Below are 20,326 nucleotides of genomic sequence, written 5' to 3' on the forward strand. Positions count from 1 at the left end.
ACATTTGTTTGTTTGTTTAGTGTGTGTGTTTGTGTGTGGATCACACTGTACATGTGGAGGTCAGAAGACAACTCTGGATTCAGTTCTCTCCCTCCACTACCTAGGTTCAGGGAGCAAACCCTGACCATTAGCTTGAAGGCAAGGGCCACAACCACCTGCTAAGCCATCTCTATGGCTCCAAAAAGGCTCTCCCAACAGATCTCTGGTACCTCCACTTACCAGTCCAACCAACATGGCAGACATTCTACTGCATGATTAATACTCAAGGTCTCTAGTTCATTTAAGCAGGTCTGGATTCAGAGACCTTGCAAAACTCATCAACTGCAAGTCATGACTTCTTAAGACTATCAAAGGGGGGCTATTCAAAGCAGGATATAGTGGCACACACCTGTGGTCCCACCCACTTGAGAGGCCAAGACAGGACAGTCAGGTAAGGCCATCCCAGGTAGTATACAGAGAGAAACCACGAAAGGCGATCTTCAAACACATAGCAAACTATAGAGCTCTACTAAAGATAGATTTGTTTTGTTTCATTTTGTTTTTAGTTATCATGGCAATTTAATTCACTGTGTCTTGGATTAATGTGAAACAAGCATATCTCAACACTTAGTTTAGGTGGTAACTAACACACAGATAAGACACACATTCCTGGCTTTCACTGTATACCATGTTTATGTTATGCTTGACACATGGGATACTCCTTAATCAGTGTCTTTTCTTTCTCTCACTGCTTTTTCCAGTCTTTGCTCCTGGATGCTTCCTGTTTTATCACAAAACAAAAACTATGTTAAGTAGCTGACACTTCTCGAAATTCTCCTCAAAAGCGCCTTTTATGGATGAAATTGAGCTTTGGTGAGATGACAGAACACAGGTATGGGCGGACACACTGACTAGCCTACAACACTGACAATTACCCCCTCCCTCCAGCAAGCACATGAATCCATCAAGTCAGAAAAGAAAAATGCCAAGATCGTGGTGCGCGCTTATCGCTGCACCATCAGGAGACTCCCTGGAGGCAGGCATGTCCTTCTAGGCCCAAGAAGGCTCTAGAATCTAGGACAAAGGACGAGAGTCTGGAAAGTCCCTTTCCACATCGCCTAACTCCCACCATGAAAATGACATCTTGTGATTTTTCTAGTTTTGGTTCTAAACAACAAGTATATAAAATCATGAGCATTTGACTTTTTGTTTGTTTGGTTGGTTTTGAGATAGGGTAGCCATAGCTGGCCAGAATTTTTCTGTGTAGACCAGGCTGGCCTTGAACTCATACATATCTACCTGTCTCTGCCTAACTGCCATGCCCTGTGCTGTGAACATTTTTAAAGCTGACTTTTTATGGACGAGTGAGGTTCAGTTTCAAATATCATATAGTTGGGTTCATAGAGCATACCAGAGTCGAGGTGGTTTTTCAGAGGGAAGCGAGCAGTGTCCAAGCTTGCTCACTTTCAGTCTCCATACTACTCATCCCTCGAACTTCTGAACTGAGGCCTGACTCACACATAAACACTCCTGACCAGGGCCACAGACAATGGGTGATGTGGGCTTAAAATCAGATTTCCCCCCCCTTGGAGTGAATGAAGTTCTCTCACTCCACCTCTCAGAAAACACCAAATAGGATCACACCAATAGGAACACACCAATAGGATCCCATCTCTTCACTAACAAAACAGTTAAACAACAACAACTTCCAGTTCAAAAAAAATTTCTCAGTCTCATGAGATAGTTTGATAAGTAAAGGCATTTGTCACCAAACCTGAGGGCCTGCGTCCAATCCCCAGGGTCCACACAGTGGGAAGAGAAAATGGACTCCTGAACTATCCTCTGACCTACATACACACACCAAGTAAATGTAATCTTTAAAAATTTCTCCTGAGTAATCCTATAGGTTCCTGTGGATTGACCAACTTCCTTCGACATTTTCTGGCTTCTGTTCCATTACTGCCACTATAACTTGACTTTTCATAAGCAAAAACCTCCCCAGATAAAGGAGAGGAAGCTTCAAATCACCCTGTTCCCTGCTAGCACCGGGCATCCAGCTGATCTGAGTCCCAATTAAACTACAACAAAGGAAAACCAGACAATGTTACAAAAACGGCCTTGGGAAAAAAACAATCCATACCTTACATTCCTTGCTCACTTTCTTTCTGGAATACATCTTTCTTTTAGAAAGAAAGAAAACATACACATATGCGCGCGTGCACACACACTTGAGGCTGGAAAGATGGCTGGCAATTAAGCACATTAGATGCTCTTCCAGAGGCCCAGGAAAGAATTCCCAGCACCCCCATGGGGGCTCACAGCCATCTGTAACAAGGCTCTGGGACATCCCACACACACTTCCAGCACTGCATACATGTAGAACACAGATATACATACAGACAAATGGCCACGCACATAAAATAAAAACAAATAAATCTTTAAGAAAAAACACTCAAAACCTTTTCTTTTTTTCTTTTTCTTTTTTTTTTTTTTTGGCACAGTGTCATTTCAAAAGTCAAATAAAAGCAGTATGAGGCAGCCAGGAAAAGAGTGCGAAGCCTAAGGGAGCAGGAGGAGGTTACATTCAGAGGCCACAACAGCTTGGCTCCTCGCAGAACATTAACAGGTAAGCACTCTAGCTGTTTGCTTTCCTCAACCTGACACAAATGCAACCGAGCTGCACAAGATTGATTTACAAGGCAGCTTTTAGACCAGCTGGCAATTGAGGGGGACTCCTCATAGCTCCTGTTTCTGGTCTTGTTAAGTGTTTGGGGACAATTTTCTCATCGTTGCTGTAGTTAACAAAGAGGCAGATGTGGATTGTTAAGTAATAACTAGTAAAGCCAATAAGGGCCATGTACTGTTGTGAAAAGTTCATTTCGAGAAAGGAGAAGTGGAGTTCAGAACTGAAAACGAATATCTTTTCTGTTTTGTTTTTAAATTAAAGGGCAGGAAAAATTTTTCTGCACTGATTGATGTGTTTGCTGCGCTCACCCACTGCTCATCCCTTCTGAAGATAAACAGCTTAATTATTTAAAAAACAAAACACTTTTGGATAAACAAAAACATCTCACATCAAATTTGACCAGACTCAGTGAAGTTCCACACAATGAGATTAAGCACTCAGAACAAAAGCTTTGGGGCTTCCCATGAGATTTCACATATTTGTTTGTTTGCTTACTATTTTTTCAGGGTTTCTCTGTGTAGCCCAGAATGTCCTAGAACTTTCTCTGTAGACCAGGCTGCCCTGGAACTCAGAAGTCTGCCTGCCTCTGCCTCCCAAGTGCTAGGATTAAAGGCGCATGCCAACATGGCCCCACTGTGGACTTTATACTTTAATTATCAAATATAGTCTATGTACTTAAAGACCACCAAAACCAAAAAATTTCATGACAGAGTTAGAACTAGAAAAAATTTAGCTTCACATCCTCTTTCATGACTTGGACCCATTACCCACATTTAGCCCTTCTTCATCCCTTATACTTAGGTTTTTCTTGTTTGCTTTTCTGTATGTTATACAGATGTGTATATGTTTATGTATATATACATATATATAAATGTTGGCTAGATTCCACACATGAAAGAGAACATGAAGGTTTTTGTTTCTAAAATTGTGTAGCCTCACGTAATACTATATATTCTAAGTTCATCTACTTTTCTATAAATTTTAAAAATCATTTTTCCTTTAGAGCTGAATAGTATTCAATTTTATACACATACCAAGTTGTCTATTCATTTGCCAATGGACAATCATAAAACAGCAATAAACATGGTCATTCAAATATTTCTATGATAGGGTATGAAGTTATCTGAGTGGGTGCCCAGGAGAAAAACAGATGGGTCATATGGTAAGTTTATTTTTAATTTTTTTGAGCAGTGTCCAAACTGATTTCCACAATGGCTGCATTAATTTTCATCCACCAACAGTGAATAAGTGGTCCTTTCTCTCTACCTTCCTCTCCACCATTTGCTGTCAGAAAGTTGATAAGAGCCATTCTGACGGGGGTGAGGTGATATCTCAAAGTAATTTTTAACGGATTCTGTTGATTTTCCCGGTGAGTTTTTTCTTCTCCCGGCGTTTCTGAAATTTCATTACCAATTACAATTACCTCTAATCAATTGGTCCCTTGGTTCTCTAAGAACAGAGCTCATCGGTCTGGAGAACGATATGTCCCTGTCTGGTTCTGTTTACCTGGGTCTTCTCTTGAACGATAGGGTACCTCATTATTTATGGGTTATGCTCTGCCACACCTTTCCTGGCCCACGCGGCTCACATTTGGTACTGAGCGCGGCGCGGCACGCGCGCGGCACTCAGCTGCGTGTACAAAGGTCATGCGCTGTCAGCCCCCATTAGAAGGTTGAGCACGGGGAAGGCAGGCCCCGTGCCCCCCAGCTGACACCTCAGGCAATGACTAAATCCAGGCCTGCATGCTCCCAAACGCCTCACTCCCTACATTAAAATCCTTGTGCCCCTGCACGCTTCTGAATCAGTACCAAAGGATTAAAAGATGGCAGTGCTTACCTGAAGGAAGCTGCTGGTGGCAGATGCTGGGACACAGGAGCCTCGCTTGCTCTGGGTGCCGAGGGGAACGAGGGGAACGGTCGGGAAGCCAGCACTGTATCTTCCGGCATCTAGAGGAAGGAGACAGGCAGAATCCAAGCATAGCAAAACCACGCTGTCCTCCACCTTTCCCCGCCTCTCTTCCACCAAGACTCTTAACGCCTGCAATGGAAATTGTAGGAAGGCTAACGAAAGTCAACCCTGACCCGTGTTTGATCCCTGAAACACAGGCTGGAAGAGGACAGCTGACTGTAAAATTGTCTAACCACCTCCCAAGCATCATGCCGTACACACAGAGGCACAGGAGCGCATGCGCGCAACTCGGTACCTGAACATACGGGCGCCAGCGCGCACAGACACACTTTCGTTCTTTCTGTCCTTCACAAGGGTAGAGCCATTCAGTGTCTGGCCTGTTGTTGTGAGGGTTCTTATTTGGACAGACCTTATACTCGATTTCACGCTGGGTATGAGTGACTAAGCGGATATGAGCCTAAACATGGCACCCTCAGTATCACGTGCTATTTTTCGTTCCTGTGTTCTGGTAAGATTTTACTGGATGTGATAATCTACACACAGACTATATATATGTGTGTGTGTGTATGTGTGTGTGTGTGTGTGTGTGTGTGTGTGTGTGTGTGTTTAGATTTATTTATTTATTTAAGGTATGTGAGTGCTTTATCTGCATGTACACCTGCTTGCCAGAAGAGAGCACCAGATTCCATTATGATGGTTGTGAGCCACCATGTGGTTGCTGAGAATTGAACTCAGGACCTCTGGAAAAGCAGCCAGTGCTCTTAACCCCGCTGAGCCATCTTTCCAGCACATACATTTTAATTTGTATGTAATTTGCATGTAATTCTTTTCTTTTTTTCTTTCTTTCTTTTTAGTTTTTCGAGATAGGGTTTCTTTGTGTAGCCTTGGCTGTCCTGAACTCAATTTGTAGACCAGGCTGGCCTCAAACTCAAAGAGATCTGCCTGTGTCTGCCTCCCCAGTGCTGGGATTTCAGGCATGCGATACCACGGTTGCCTTGTAATTCTTTTTCTTTTCTCTTTTTTTTTTACTCAACTTTAATTATTTTGTTATTATTACAAATCAAAGGGCAGCTAAAGGGAGCCAATTCTCCCCTTCCACAAGGGTTTCGGGGATCAAACTCAGGCCTTCAGGTCTCCATGACAGCTCTGGCTGTCTGGAGCTCCCTGTATTGACCAGACTAGCCTCAGATACCTTCCTCTGTTTAGCCTTGGTGGTCCCTGGAGCTTGTTTTGTGGGTGAGGCTGGTCTCAGAGCTTCCCCAGCCACCACTGCCCAAATTTTTACTCTACTGCACTGAATTTTTTTTTCTTCTAATTAATTTAATTAAAATTTTTTTAATTTGTTAACTTATTCTGAGGCAGGGTCTCCCTGTGTAGCTGGGGCAGGCCTGGAACTCACCGAGATCCACCTGCCTCTACCTCCTGAGAGTGAGTATTAAAGGTGAACACACCGTTCCGGGTTTATGTACTAAAAAGGTAAATCATGCAGCTGTGATTCTTCCTGAAACAACAGTAACTTTCCGATGTAAAAGTTGAAGAAAGTTTTTTTTTCTAAGAAGATATCAAGTATTAGTGCCTTCAAATGTCAGTAGGCTGTTAATTTACAATTTAATGCCATCTACATGACATGTTAGATTTTCGTTTGTTCACAGTACATTACCATAAGCCTATTAGGAAAATTGGACGCCCACAACCTAAGATGTGACAGAGCACAAGGAACTGTGACAGCAGGAGCCTAGAGCAAGAAAACAATTCTCCTAAAAAACAGTATGGAAGTGCAATTTAAAATGTTCAAAACATTTTAATTACAGGACTGTTGGTTTCAAATTGCCATTTAAGAATGCCATTCTTTTGTAAACATAAATGCTTTCCAATTTGATTTTGAAGTCACCTGACCCCCATCCCCATCCCCACCCCCACAGTGAATAGGCTTTGTTTTGATTTAGACTTTTTAATCCACCTGAAGCCGCAGTTCTTAGATTTGGTCTCTGGACCATAGCAGGAAATGGAGAACAGCAATGGAGCTAATACCCCAAACCCACAGCTTCTTTCTGAGAGTCCCTCTCTGCAAGATAGCTAGTGACAACCCCCACCCCCACTCACACAACCTTGCTCTGTTGAAGTTCTAACCCAGACCTGTGTGCATGCTGGGATCTTCTTGAAAAATGTGTGACATCTCAGGCCCACCCTTTATTTTGGAGATGGGGGGGGGGGTGTCTCTGACTAAAATCTTTAGAATGGCTTGTCTTTCTAGATGGTTAAGGGTTTGTTTGTTTGTTTGTTTGTTTGTTTTCCCCTTGCTTTGAATGGTTACCTGCTATACTTAAGGTGATATCAAAAAATTCCCTTGTCAACAGCTGCCTCCATTTTGAGTTCCTGTCATCCTGTTCCTGGCCAGCTGCCTCCCTCAGTAAGGTGCCCTCCTTAGCGTTAGGGATGCAGAGAGCTAACAAAGCTACGAAAGGTGGCTTCAGTCCTGGTTCCTCTGTGGTGATTGGTAGTTTCCTGTTTCAAGGTTATTCTCATGCTGGTTAAGGGATAGTCTGAGGCTGGGTAGCAGGAGGCAGACCTAGTATCCATGAAGCCCAGGTTCAATCCCCACTACTGAAAAGAAGGCTGGAGAAGTGAGGATCCATTGATGAACATAGTAGCTCAGACCTATACCCCACACACTCAGGAGGCAGAGGAAAAGGGAATGGCCAGAGTCTGAGAGCAACTTGGACTACAGAGCAAGATCCTGTCTAGTCCCAACACGCCTCCCTGCTCAGTGGTCCCGGAGGACAAAGTCTCCTTGTGTCCTTGCTGTGAGAATTCATCTCTCACATATCCTCAACCCTTAGCTTCCCTGTGGATGGGATTAAAACTAGGAGATCTAATGTAGTTCACTGGCTTTTTCCTGGCTCAAGATGTAAGGCCCCTGTTTCCTTCTTTTGTAAGTCTGGGGCATCTCTGGGGTCCAGTGCAGGGCCTCCTTTGGGAGGGCGGCAACAGCAACCCTTGCGTGTGGACGTGGCAGGCAACAAGCAGCTGAGGCACTGGGTAGCATATAAAGGCAGAGTGACAGGACCTCAGCCTAAGAGCTGCCTCCCCCACTGTGGGGCACAGAGGAGGTCAAGAGTGGGGGAGGGCCGTGCGCTCATGGTCACAGGCAGCTTGCTGCATATCTTCCTCTGATTTGGTTGTTTCCTGGAGAGGTCCCAGCTCTGCCCTGGCAGGCCTCCTAGGGAGGTGGTCTTGGATGTTTCATTGTGCGTTTTTCTGGACCCTGCCGTAGCTTGGCCTAATGGTAAAGTGTTCAACCTGTGACTTGGTGTCCTTCACAGGAGGGACTTGTTTATACAGATAATCCTTGATTTATTATGGGATTACACCTCAATAAACACATTGTAAACTGAAAATATCTTAATTGAAAACAAATTGAATACACCTCACTTACTGAGCATGGTTGCTTAGCAACACTGTGTGCACAGAGTACCGTTTTTTTTTTCCTCATGATTGCATGGCTGACTAAGAGCTGCGGCTTGCGCTGCCCAGGATCTGAAGTGTTTGTGTCATATTGCTAGCTTAGAAAAAGACCCAGAATTTAAAACATGAGGTAGTTTCTACTAAATTCATATGGCTTCCTCCTCCACAAACTAAGGCCAAAATTCTAAAGCTGATCACCTGCATCTGGTTATGTTTGTCTTTTGTCCAGTTTATTTCTAAGGAGAAAGAAGAGAGAACTAGGTACAAGTGTGGGTCAGGTGAGAGGGGAGGAGGCAGGGGAACAAAGCCTAGAGGATAACAGAATCACAGTGGTAATGACAAATCCCAGAGAAGAGGGCGCCTCCAGAGCCAGTGGGAAGGAGAAAATGCCCAGACCAGAGGGGCAGATTGGGGAGGGGTGGACACTGAAGGGGGCACCAGTGGGTGGGGACCTATAAGTTGATGGGCACAGGGTGTTACCCCAGCAGGGTTCCATGGAGAGTCCTAGTTGGGGCCCGCTGTAATTTGATATGTCAATATGTTCTCCTTGTACAAAAGAATAAAATAAAATGAAGGGGCCAGAAAAGATGACTCAGTAGGTAAAGGTGGCTTCCACCAAGCCTGACAATCTCTGTTTGATCCTTAGGTTCCAGAGGATGGAAGGAAAAAACCATGGCATGTAACACACACACACACACACACACACACACACACACACACACAAATAAATGAAATGTAATTTAAAAAATCAAAACCCATAGAAAGCAAAAGGTAAAGCCAAGAAATTATTTTGACTTTACCTTTAAAATAAAAGCTTTAGCCAGGCATGGTGGTGCATTCTTTTAATCCCAGTCCTCAGGAGGCAGAGGCAGGCATAGCTCTGCGATTTGGAAGATAGCCTGATCTACATGGTTTCAGGTCAGCCAGGGCTACACAGTGAGAGCTTGTCTCAAACACCAACACACCACACTACACACACACACACACACACACACAAACACACAAAGTAAAACAAAAGCTTTTGTATTTCAAAATGGACTACAGCAAGATTCTTTCCATATCAAACATGTTTTCAAAGGGACTATACCCTTACACAGCCATGAATAAAATACCCTTTTTGGTTCCCTCAGAAGGGAGACAGGGATCTCAGCTGAGAACCTCGGGTGTGAGCCTCGGGTGTACGGTTTCAGACTTTGCCTCCTTTTCTCTTGCTTCGTCAGAAACAGCTTCTCCTGTCTTAGTTTCTCCATTTGCTGCAGACAAACCTGTTTCTCAGTGGGCAACCCTCGGCTGTATCCTTGCCCCCCTTCTCCCTTCTGCTTCTCCTCTTTGCTTTAGTTAGCCTTTCCTGTTGACTGTTTTGATTTCCTGTCCAGTTCTGTTGGAGCAGATTTAGCCGAAACCCTCACTCATCTTCTTCGATGCCCCTTCAGCTAAACTGACCTTCCTCTTGGGAGTAAACTGAGTGTCTGTGGGTACCACTGTGTTTAAAAGACAGATGTGGAGCCCGGCAGTGGTGGCACATGCCTACGATCTCAGCACTCAGGAGGCAGAGGCAGGCGGATCTCTGTGAGCTTGAAGCCAGCCTGGTCTACAAAGTGAGGGCCAGGCCAGCCACGGCTACACAGAGAACCCCTGTTTCAAAACAACAACAAGGAAAGCTTAGCATGTGAGGAGTGAAGGAAAGTCTGTGGTGTTTACTCACACAGAAACAAAACAGGGCTAAGGCGCCAAAATGACACAACAGAAGGGCATTTGTGCCTGACACTGATGACCTGAGCTTGGACCCTAAATCTCACATGATGGAGAGAAAGAACTCACAAGCTGTCCTTTGACCTCTACATATGTGCCACGGCACATGTACCCACATAAATACACAAGTAAGTAGATACGATGAGAAGAACAAGAGATTTCATAAGGACTTAAAATTACTTCCAGGGTTAATCCTTGAAGTACTAATTTATTTTTTGCTCTTTTTATGCAAAAAATAAAGCAGTAATTAATTGTCCATAGTCAATGGATCACCTAGTAGAATAAGTCATTTCTAATAGTTACATATAGTTCCTCCATCAAAAATATATAATCCGACCTAATAAAAGCCAAATGTAACAAAAAGTGGACACTCTATAAACATACATGGTCTAACCATTCCAAAAGAGCAAGAATGACTTGAGGAACAGCAGGGCATGAGCCAGGCCTGGGGAACAGGCAGAGTTAATACTGAGAAGCAGAGGACCCCATGCAGAGGAGCTTTACCTTTGAGATGGAGTTTCTCTACTCACTTTGTAGACCAGGCTGGCCTCAATCACAGAAATCTATCTGCCTCTGCCTCCCAAGTGCTGAGATTAAAGGAGTGTGCCACTATGCCCAGCGTAAGAGGGGCTTTTCAAAGAAGCCTGCAACCTGACAACGAGAGAGAATCTAAGGCAAATGATTAAATTCTCCTTAGGACCATGGCATCCCTAATGGCATGAAAATAATACAGAAAGTTAGACCAGAGTTGATCACTGGACAAAGAAGAAGGTCCTTATAGGCCAGTCTGGTCTACAAAGTAAGTCCAGGACAGCCAAGACTTCACAAAGAAAACCTGTCTTAACAACCCGCTGCTCAAAAAAAAAAAAAAAAAAAAAAAAAAAAAAAAGACCTTGGGGCCAGGAATGTTGTTCGGTTGGTAGAATGCTTGCTCCAGCACTGCATAAACCATGTCTGTAATATGATTTATTTATTATGTATACAATGTTGTTTGTGTGTACACCTGCACACCAGAAGAGGGCACCAGGTCTCATTATAGATGGTTGTGTGCCACCATGTGGTTGCTGGGAATTGAACTCATGACCTCTGGAAGAGCAGCCAGTGCTATTTACCTCTGAGCCATCTCTCCAGACCCCACATGTCTGGGCTTTTAACACTTGGGCAGTGGAGATGGAGAAGGATCTGATATTTAAGGTCATTCTTTGGTAGGTATTGAGTTCCAGCTCAGCCTGGGTACATAACACACTATCTCAAACACATTAAAAAGTTGACATAGGACTGAAGTGGCAATGCAAAGACAGGAGCACTTGGGAGACAGCAGAGGCTGGGAAATTTTTATGAGTCCCAAGCCAAACAGATCTGCATATAGAGACCCTGTCTCAAAAACAAAGACTTGATATAGGTTTACTTGTACTAGGTGTTCCATAAGAGTGGTGCCAAAAACAGCCTGTGTCTAAACTAAATATAAAACAATTTTCTTTAAACATCTGGTTTCATTATGTGCTTTATTTCTACATAGGTTATAGTTAAATATACTTGGCAGGAACAGGGCACGGTGGCACACGCCTGTAATGCCAGCACTCAGAGAGGCAGGGGCAGGCCAATCTCTGTGAGTCTGAGGCCAGCCTGGTCTACAAAGCAAGTCCAAGACAGCTAAGGATACACAGAGAGATACAATACCTTACTCTCACAGTCCCAGCTTTTGGGAAACTAAGGCAGAAGAGTTACTGGAAAGTCAGGGCAAACTGAGAAAATTCCAGGACATCCAGGGCTATTGGTGAGACCCTGTTGGTACACACCCATCATCTGACTTCTTCCAAGGAGGAGGCATGAGGATCAGGAGTTTAAGGCCATCTTCAGCTACTTAGCAAGTTGGAGGCAATATCTCTCCCTATCTTAAAAGCAACAAAAAGCAAACAATAGCAATGATAAAATATCCTAAACATAAGAGAGTTTAGGAGGTTAGGAGGGCTTTTTTTTTAATTGTTGTTTTTTTGTTTTTTTTTTTTTTTGTTTTTTTGTAGTTACTTTCATTTGAGGTAGGGTCTCACTATGTTGACTAGGCTAGCCTATACTTGTCATCCCTCTGCCTAAGCCCCATGAACACGTGAACATAATAGATGGGAAACTACTTCTCTCTGCCACTCCTCAGTATCAACTGAGCACACATCAGCCTCTTGTACAGTACTGTAGATAGACACACAAGCACTGCTGAAGGCTTTCTCATGCGGGCTCTCAAAATGTAGTAACAAAGATAAACACCAAACAGATAATCACTGCACCGAGGCTGGGAGGGTAGGGTGGAGAAAGCAGATCCTGATGTCCCACACACTTAGAAGTTCATATGGGCATACTACTTTTGCCAGCTGCCCATGCTCCTTTAAGCCTTGTAGAAATAACAGCTCTTCTGATTGGTGAAAGAGCTGTTGCTAGTGAAAGCGCGGTGACGTTGCTAGGCACCATAGCACACTTAACAAGTGCTCAGGAAACACTGGATGTCACCTGGTACGTTAAATGCTGCTTTGGCATTCAGCAAGGTTGGTATTTCCTTCCTTACCCGGAGTTAGGGATGGAATTAGGCTTGCAAGATGTCTCCTTTTGTGTGAGATTATGGAAACAGATGTTGTTCGAAGCACGTCATGACTGGATAACCATACTGCTTTGTAGTGAGGTTGCTAACTCTTGATGATGGTTTGTGGGGTGTGGTGGGAGATTTTACCTCTTTCCTGGGAAATAGGAACTGTTGCCAATCAAAAGTCAAATAGAAGGGTTGAACAGATGAAACACCCTTCTCATAGGGGAGGCCAGCTTTGCCAGGTTCCCCTTTAGGGAACGAACCCCTTTAGGGGGAGGAACTGAATGTAGACACCAATGGACTTGCTGAGAACTACCCACCCTGGTTCCCTTCTCAGCCTGTTCTTGTCCTCTCAGATATGCCAAGATGCCCGTGGCATGAACACCTTTTCTGAAAACCCACCCAGTAGTCTTTTGGTGGTTCAGTTGGCATCAGAGCCCTGCTAGGTCAGGCGCTGTGCTGGGCTCAGGGAGTATGAAGGAAGCAGAAGACCGTGTGGGGAGGAGACAGACACTCCTCAGATGGGCAGTCAGCATGTGTGCCCCAGTCTCTGAGTGGAGAGTGCAGAGCAGGGACCCTGGTGTACACTGGGGTCTGGGTGCCAGGCAGGTCAGGAAGAGTTTCTGTAGGAGAGAGTCATGTGAAGACACCACTGGCTCTTCAGAAGGGCTGTGTTTTTCTCCTTGATTTCAGCACCATCAATCAGAAGGCTCAGAAAGAAAAGCTTAGGCAAGTAGATTGTGTCATTAACTTATGGGTGATGCTGTGTTTGTAGAAATTACTTATTCTTTTACTCAATTGTATTTCAGCATTTCTGTTGGATTGCCATTGTATTCCATAAGAACACAATGAGTGTATTCCAAACATTCATTGTGTTTGTTTCCAAGCCTGAGGATTAAATCGAGGGAATTTCATTTATGAGATGAATTTGCTGACACTAAGGTATAACCCAACCCATTTTACCATTTATTTTGCCTAGGCTAGCCTTGAACTCAGTCTGAAGCCCAGGCTGGCCTTGAAATTGTGATCCTTCTGACTCAGCCCAAAACACAGCTAAAATGGCAGGCCCTCTTAACCAGTTAGGCTCTAGACCAGCTTTAATTCATTAATATTGAAAATAAAAATAACTCCTCTCTAGAGTGATAACTCCTATTGCACCACTCATACACACAAATGCACACTTACAGTTCTTTATAGTCACTGACCAAGAATTTGGGGCAATTTTAGATCATGGAAACACCTTACACAGATCTTGAAGCTGGTGAAATGGCGCTTCCCAATGCAGGCCTGGCAATCTGAGTTCCACCCCAGGAACCCATCCAAACTTGCCAAGTTGTCCTCTGACTTCTACACTTGTGCAGAGGCTCACATATAACCTGACATACACAATAAATTTACATTTAAAAACAAAAAGGACTTAAGATCATAGATCTCAGTTCTTAGGTCATCACTGGGAGGGAAGAGCATGCTCTGGTTCTGTGGTTCTTAACTTGTGGGTCAAGACCACTTTGAGCATCAGAAAGCCCATATTTCTGATGGTCTTAGGAACTGAGACACGGCTCCTTTATCCATCTCCATGGCCAAGGCTCACCACACCATGAGGAACTGTGTTAAAGGGCTGCAGCATTTGGAGGGTTAGTATTGACAAATATGCCTTTCTTCTTCCTCTGCCTTTGCTTTGTAGAGCTGATAAGAAAAGAGTGAATTTCAAGGAAGACTTAAAATGGCTTGGCTTTTGCTACATAAAAGTGGCGTTCAGTCAAATAGAGAGATGCACAGCTGAACTTGGAGAGGGGCATGGGAGGAGATGAGGGAAGGAGGGTGAGATTGGGAGAGAATGAAGGAGGGGACTATAGTTGGGATACAAAGTGAATCAACTGTAATTAATATAAAAAAATAAAATTAAAAAACAAAACAAAGCAAAATAAAACAGAGTCAAAATGTGCAAAAAAAAAAAAAAAAAAAAGATGCACAGCTGTGAAGCCGATACTTGGGAGCTGGAGACTAGAAAGTCTGGGCTTTATGGCCCCCTTGGTTAAAAAGTGGGCTTCAGGCCAGTCTGGACAACAACAAAGCAAAACGAAAACAGCAATTTTTAGATTTTTCTCATAAATTAATATATTTCAAAACAGGGAGGAAGAAAATGACCATGTAGGTAGGACATTTCAATCTTTTGTTAGAATATATACAAGAATATTCATTTGCTCCACACTTTGATAAAAGCTTGATTAAAAAAAATGTTTTCTAACTATTATCAATAGAATTTGCTCAAATGGGCAGTAATTTCCTACAGAATGGCCCTTTTGCAATTTTTTCCTCACACAATCAGTGTATAATATATTCATCAGACTTAAGAGAGTGCCCGGACAGCACTTCTCTCCCTGTGACAGATAATTTTTTCAGTTCTCAAGCCAGGTAGTTAATATCTCATCAGCAGGGCACACAAAGAAGCTCAGGTCTGTTGTACTGATATTCAGTGCAAGAAATGAACACATCTATTGAATGACACAAAATAAACATAGGACATTATCTATCAGAGGATCAGAATGTCCCAGTTTTACAAAAATAAAAAATAAAAATAAAAAGAATGACTACAATGTAAGTCCATTATCTTACTCCTTACAATGCTTTCTTTCAGCTGATGTTCTCTCAGGATAAACATAGAGCCACGACGTTATTATCAAAGATAACACATAATATGCTCAAATGGGCTCTCGGATCTAAGCTGTTGATCATCAAATTAGCTACAGATTCGAAAATATCCTCCCCTTCTGGAGTCATAGCTAAATTGTGAGGATTTTCATGAACCCTAATGAATAGATTAATTATTAGGGTCATAAGAATTAGGGTTATATTACAGGGTTCTATGAACCAGGCACCAAGTATCTAACTAGGCTGAGTATACCATGAAATCCTTACAACAGACTCAGAATTCTGAGTATGGCGGTAACATATCTGTGACCCGGGCACTTAGAGACAGAAGCCCCAGGAGTTTGAGACCGGGGTGGGATACACAGTGAGACCTTTTCTCAAGAAATCAAGAGCTGGGTCTGAAGAGATGGCTGAGCTGCTGAAAAGCAATAGCTGCTCTTCCAGAGGACCTGGGTTTAACTTCTAACACCCACACATCAGCTCACAGCTGTCTGTAAATCCAGTTCCAGGGGCTCACACGCAAGCACACGTAAGCAAAATAAAATAAAAGCCACCAAGAGCTAAGGACTTCTATCAGTGACTGTCCCGACCAAGGCGCAGAGACGAGTACAGAGAGGTTAGTAAATTAGTGAAGAAAGAAAAGAAAATTATAGCCGGGAGGCAGAGGCAGGTGGATCTCTGTGAGTTCTTGGCTAGCCTGGTCTACAAAGCAAGTCCAGGGCAGCCAAGGGTATACAGGGAAACCCTGTCTCGAAAAACAAAAGCAAAACGAAACAAATCAAAACAAAGAAAATTATGGTAATAAATGACGGCGTGTCGCTTCTGGCACCAGGCCTCGCAGTCACACATATTCCGAGTTTGTGTATCTGGAGATAGCAAAGACCCCATAGATTTGGGGCTTAGTCCCCTAAAACGGCCGCGATCAGAATGGTTACCTTTTCATGCCACCGGGGATACGGATCAGAAGTCTACAGGACCGCGGGTTCCTCGCAGCTTTCAGCCACACTCAACAGATGCCACCATAACTCCCCTGCAGCCGCGGCCTCCGAACCGGAAGTACTAAATCTTCTGGACAGGCGACCGAACTCCGGCTCTAGAGTCTTACTTTCAGCGCTCCCCCTGCTGTGCGACGCTCGGCTGCTCACGTGGTTTACGGTGAGCTGGAGCCGGTGCTGTAATTCTAGCATTTGGAACACCAGGAAGGCTAGCCTGGACTAGTCAGCCCCTTCCTCACAACAAGATGGGCTTTAAAAGACGCCGTGAGGACGAGATTTGGAAAAGGTCTCCACCGGATGTTGGGTTTAATCTCCGGCCTCGGAAATAAGATTTTTGTATCGAATTGGAAAGGTTCGGGGTTGTTTTTGTTTTTTTGTGTTTCTGCCGCTAGTGGCAGGAGACGACTTGCCACGGTGGGGTGGGGCCAGGTGCCTGTGACGCGGCAACATGGCGCCTTAGTGGCTCAAGCCTGTTGGGAGGTACTGGCTTAGCAGAGACAAAAAAACAAACAAACAAAAAACAAAACAGGGTGGGGTGCTACCTGTTGTAAAGCTTTCAGACATCAGTGAATTTTGATTATTTTTTTTAATAAGTGGACCAGGCCGCGGCACCTGCATAAGGAGAAGAAGCCAGATGTGAGTGCTGTAAGATCCTCTTGCGGCAATTAGATGGCTGTGTTGCTTTGTTTTTTTGAGACAGAATTTCTCTGGGGGCTGGTCTCAAAATCACTGAGATCCGCCTGTCTCTGCCTCCGCGAGTGCTGGGATTACAGATATGAGCCACCATGGCCCTGCCGTGGCCAGCTTCTTAAGAGTAGCCCTGCAATGCTCTGTGTATGCTAGGGAAGCACTGTTCACGCCCTCCCTCTCCTGATTTAAGAGAGAGAGAGAGAGAGAGAGAGAGAGAGAGAGAGAGAGAGAGAGAGGAAAATGTATATGGGTTGTCCGCACAAGCGGGTGTTCATCTTCTGCAAACCGAACTACGAAAAACTAGGTCTACGTGGGGATTCTGTTTCTTCCAGAGTTCCACAGCTGTTTTGAGCACTGTCATGTTTATAACACACTCTCACAGATGTTACATTTTATGAAACGTGACTCATTCGGGTGGTACTGCATATCTTCAACTGGGAAGAAATCCCAGAGGGTGAAATGGTTACATAAGTCAGCTTCACTCACAACCTGAAATATTTGAACAAAATATTTTGGGGAAGGGAAAAAAAAAAAAGCAATCTGATTTTTCTATGCTTAAAGAAAGCAGAAAGACCCATGGACTTAAATTCTTTTAAAAGAAATTGTTCCTTTTATGTGTGTACTCCCGCCCGTGTAACTGTGTGCCACTGGTGCTTTTGTGGAATTAGCCCCCTCCTTCCAGCGTTGGGATCGAACCCAGGTTGTCAGGCTTCTTGGCATTATCCTTTCCTCACTGTGTCATCTTCTTCTTTCTATTTATTTAGTTACTTAGTCACTGTGCAGCCCGATCCCTGTGCTCCCTCCTCAGCTCCCACCCTCACGCCTTCCTCCCCACGTCTCCCCCTCTCCTTCTCTGAGACGAGGAGGCCCTCAAGGGGTACCGACCCACCCCCTCACCTCAGGCTGCTGCAGGGCTAAGCACATCGCCAGACAGAGCAGCCCAGCTCCAACGGATCCATCTTGCTGCTCTGAATGTTAGATTTTTTATTTTATTATTATTATTATGGTTAAGATAAGGGTATGAGTGTATTTTTATTTGTCGAGATCTTGTCTGACCTGCAGATATTTCATGAATCTCTGGTTTTGTGTCTTCTTCCTACCCTTAGTCGTACTTGTTTAATTAAAAAAAAAAATAGTTCAGAGTTTTATTTTTCTTGTTTTTATATAACTTATTTAATTTTATTTTATGTACATCAGTGTGAGTGTGTCAGATCCCCTGGAACTGGAGGTTCAGACATTGTGAGCCGCAGTGTAGATGCTAGGAATTAAATCTGAGCCCTTCAAAAGAACAGACAGTACTCTTAACCACTCAGCCATCTCTCCAGCCCGAGTTTTATTTTTCATGTTTACTATGAGTGTTCCAATATAGAAGAAAAATAAATAATAAAGTAAAACAAAAAAAATCATGCATTAGCATTTTTTTTAATAAATAAGAATTTACTCTTGACAAAAATGACCAAGTAGAACACAATTTTAGGAGATAATTACACCATCAGCGTAATTTACTAAAATGAAAAACCAAATACTAATTAGGCACACTTAAAACTATGCACTCTATTTTACCATTATTGGATAAAACTTTTCAACTTCTAGAAACTTTCCCTGTTTAAAAAGACAAATTCAAAACTGCATAATAACATTAAACTACAAAATCCAGTTCAGAAAAACAGGGAATTGTTATTCAAATTTTGGCATTAAGAGTGTTTTATTCTGTTAAAAAATGCATTGAGTGTGTTGAGACAGGTGGGGGGGAGAGAAGCTGACAACTGATGGGTTCAACATGTTGAGAACACTCAGTTATACAAAGGAAAAAAAAAGTCAAGAGAAAGAATGTATTGTAAATCAGAGCTTTTCTGGATCTGGATGTGTCGTTCATGCCTATAATCCCAGCACTAGGGAGCCTCAACTGGGAAAAGGGTTTGAGGCCAGTCTGGGCTACACAGAGAGATCCTGTCTACAAACAAGCAAACATACCGGATTCTTTCTTCAAGGTAGACAGATGTGCTGTTCCTACGTTATTTACAACATGAAGATGTTTTTGAAAATTACTTGTTGATGGAAACTTTTATACAGGAAAATTACTCCTCATGATTGTCTTTCACAGTATCGTCAGAGTCAATGTACTATTCTCAAAGCTCACTCGTTACTTCACTTCTCAGCTAGCTAGGAGAGAAAGCCGATGAGCAGAATCATAAAAGTTTAGAATTAGAGTGCTAGGGAAATAGGAGTTAGCAGGCTGCTTTAGCATGCACCAACCCCTAGGTTGGCCCCCCAGCGATGCAGAAACTAGGTGTGTGGCAAACGCTTGTAAGCCCAGATGCCTAGTGGTTAAAACAAAACACTGTTTTTAATTGGATGACCATTTTTGCTGTGATGACTTACGTAAGGCTCTGTGTTTCTTGTAAGTTCTTTCATTTTTCTAATCTACACTTTCCTACTATGAAAACAGAGAAGAATAATCGACTTTCTTATCACAGATCCTTGCCTTGAGGAAAAGAGGTAGTCAGAGCCTCTTTATTGTGTGTATTTAGTGCCTCCTAGAATGTGCCAGTTCAATAGCACTGTGCTGTCTCAACTTTTAGAGACGAGCCCAGTCAATGCAGTGCCTTCTGTTTGGTTTGTTAGTTGGTAGGCTTTTAAAAGTTTCAGTTTGGGGGGCTGGAGATATGGCTCAGTGGTTAGGAGCACTGGCTGTTTTTCTGGAGGGCCCAGGTTCAATTGCCAGCACCAGCATGACCGTCTGTAATTTCCAACACCTTCACATAGACATACATGCAGGCAAAACACCAATGCACATGAAATAAAAATACATCTTTAAAAAAGTTTCAATTTTGAACAGATTTCTTGTTTCTAAAACTCAAATTATCCTACTTTTCTGATTTAAATGAGAATTTTTTTGTTTACTGTTTTATGTAGGTAGAGGTGTGTGTGCACTCTTGCTACAGCTTGCTTGTGCAGGACAAAGGACAAATTACAGACGTTAGTTCTCTCACCATGTGGATCCTGGAGATTGAGCTCAGGTTGTCAGAAATGGTGGCAAGTGCCTTTACCTAACTGAGCCACCTCAGGAATTCACAGAGATCTGAATGCCCCTGCCTTTGAATGCTGGATTAAAAGTGTGCACCACTATTGCCTGCCCCCTACCCCAAGATTCTTTTGTTTGCGTTCCCAAGACAGGGTTTCTCTGTGTAGCTCTAGCTGCCCTAGAATGAGCTCTGTAGATCAGGCTGGCCTTGAACTCACAGAGCTCTGCCTGCCTCTGCTTCCTAAGTGCTGGGACCAACGGTGTGCACCATCACTCCTGGCCCAAGATTCTTTAAAGCCCTTTTGAAGCTGATCGGTGGTAACACTTGAAAGGGAGAGGCCTCTAGATCTCTGAGTTCAAGACCAGCCTGGACTATAGAATTCCAAGGCAGCCAGGGCTCCAAAAAGAAACCCTCTCTCAAAAAACAAAAACAAAAACAAAAACAAAAAACCCCACAAAAACCAAAAACAAAACCCCAAACAAACAAGATTTAAAAAAAAAAAAAGCAAACAAAACAACAACCACCAAACTTTTGTAAAAATATTCATGTATGTGCAGGAGAGAAAGGAGACAGAGCCAGTTACATGTGTGTGGGGAAG

At 43.4% G+C, this 20,326-nt stretch overlaps 1 protein-coding gene across 1 annotated transcript in view; it reads left to right on the forward strand.

The window, feature by feature from the left end:
• Positions 1 to 847: 847 nt before the first annotated feature.
• The window catches only part of Cmklr2 (chemerin chemokine-like receptor 2), a 32,728-nt gene continuing 13,249 nt past the window's right edge, over positions 848 to 20,326 (forward strand). The window contains exons 1-2 of the mRNA XM_055616874.1: positions 848 to 871; positions 2,481 to 2,605. The gene's annotated coding sequence lies outside the window, so the exon portion shown is untranslated. The remainder of the gene's footprint in view (positions 872 to 2,480; positions 2,606 to 20,326) is intronic.

Source organism: Psammomys obesus, unplaced genomic scaffold (assembly GCF_907164565.1).
Source record: "Psammomys obesus unplaced genomic scaffold, mPsaObe1.curated_primary_1811, whole genome shotgun sequence".
Taxonomy (NCBI): domain Eukaryota; kingdom Metazoa; phylum Chordata; class Mammalia; order Rodentia; family Muridae; genus Psammomys; species Psammomys obesus.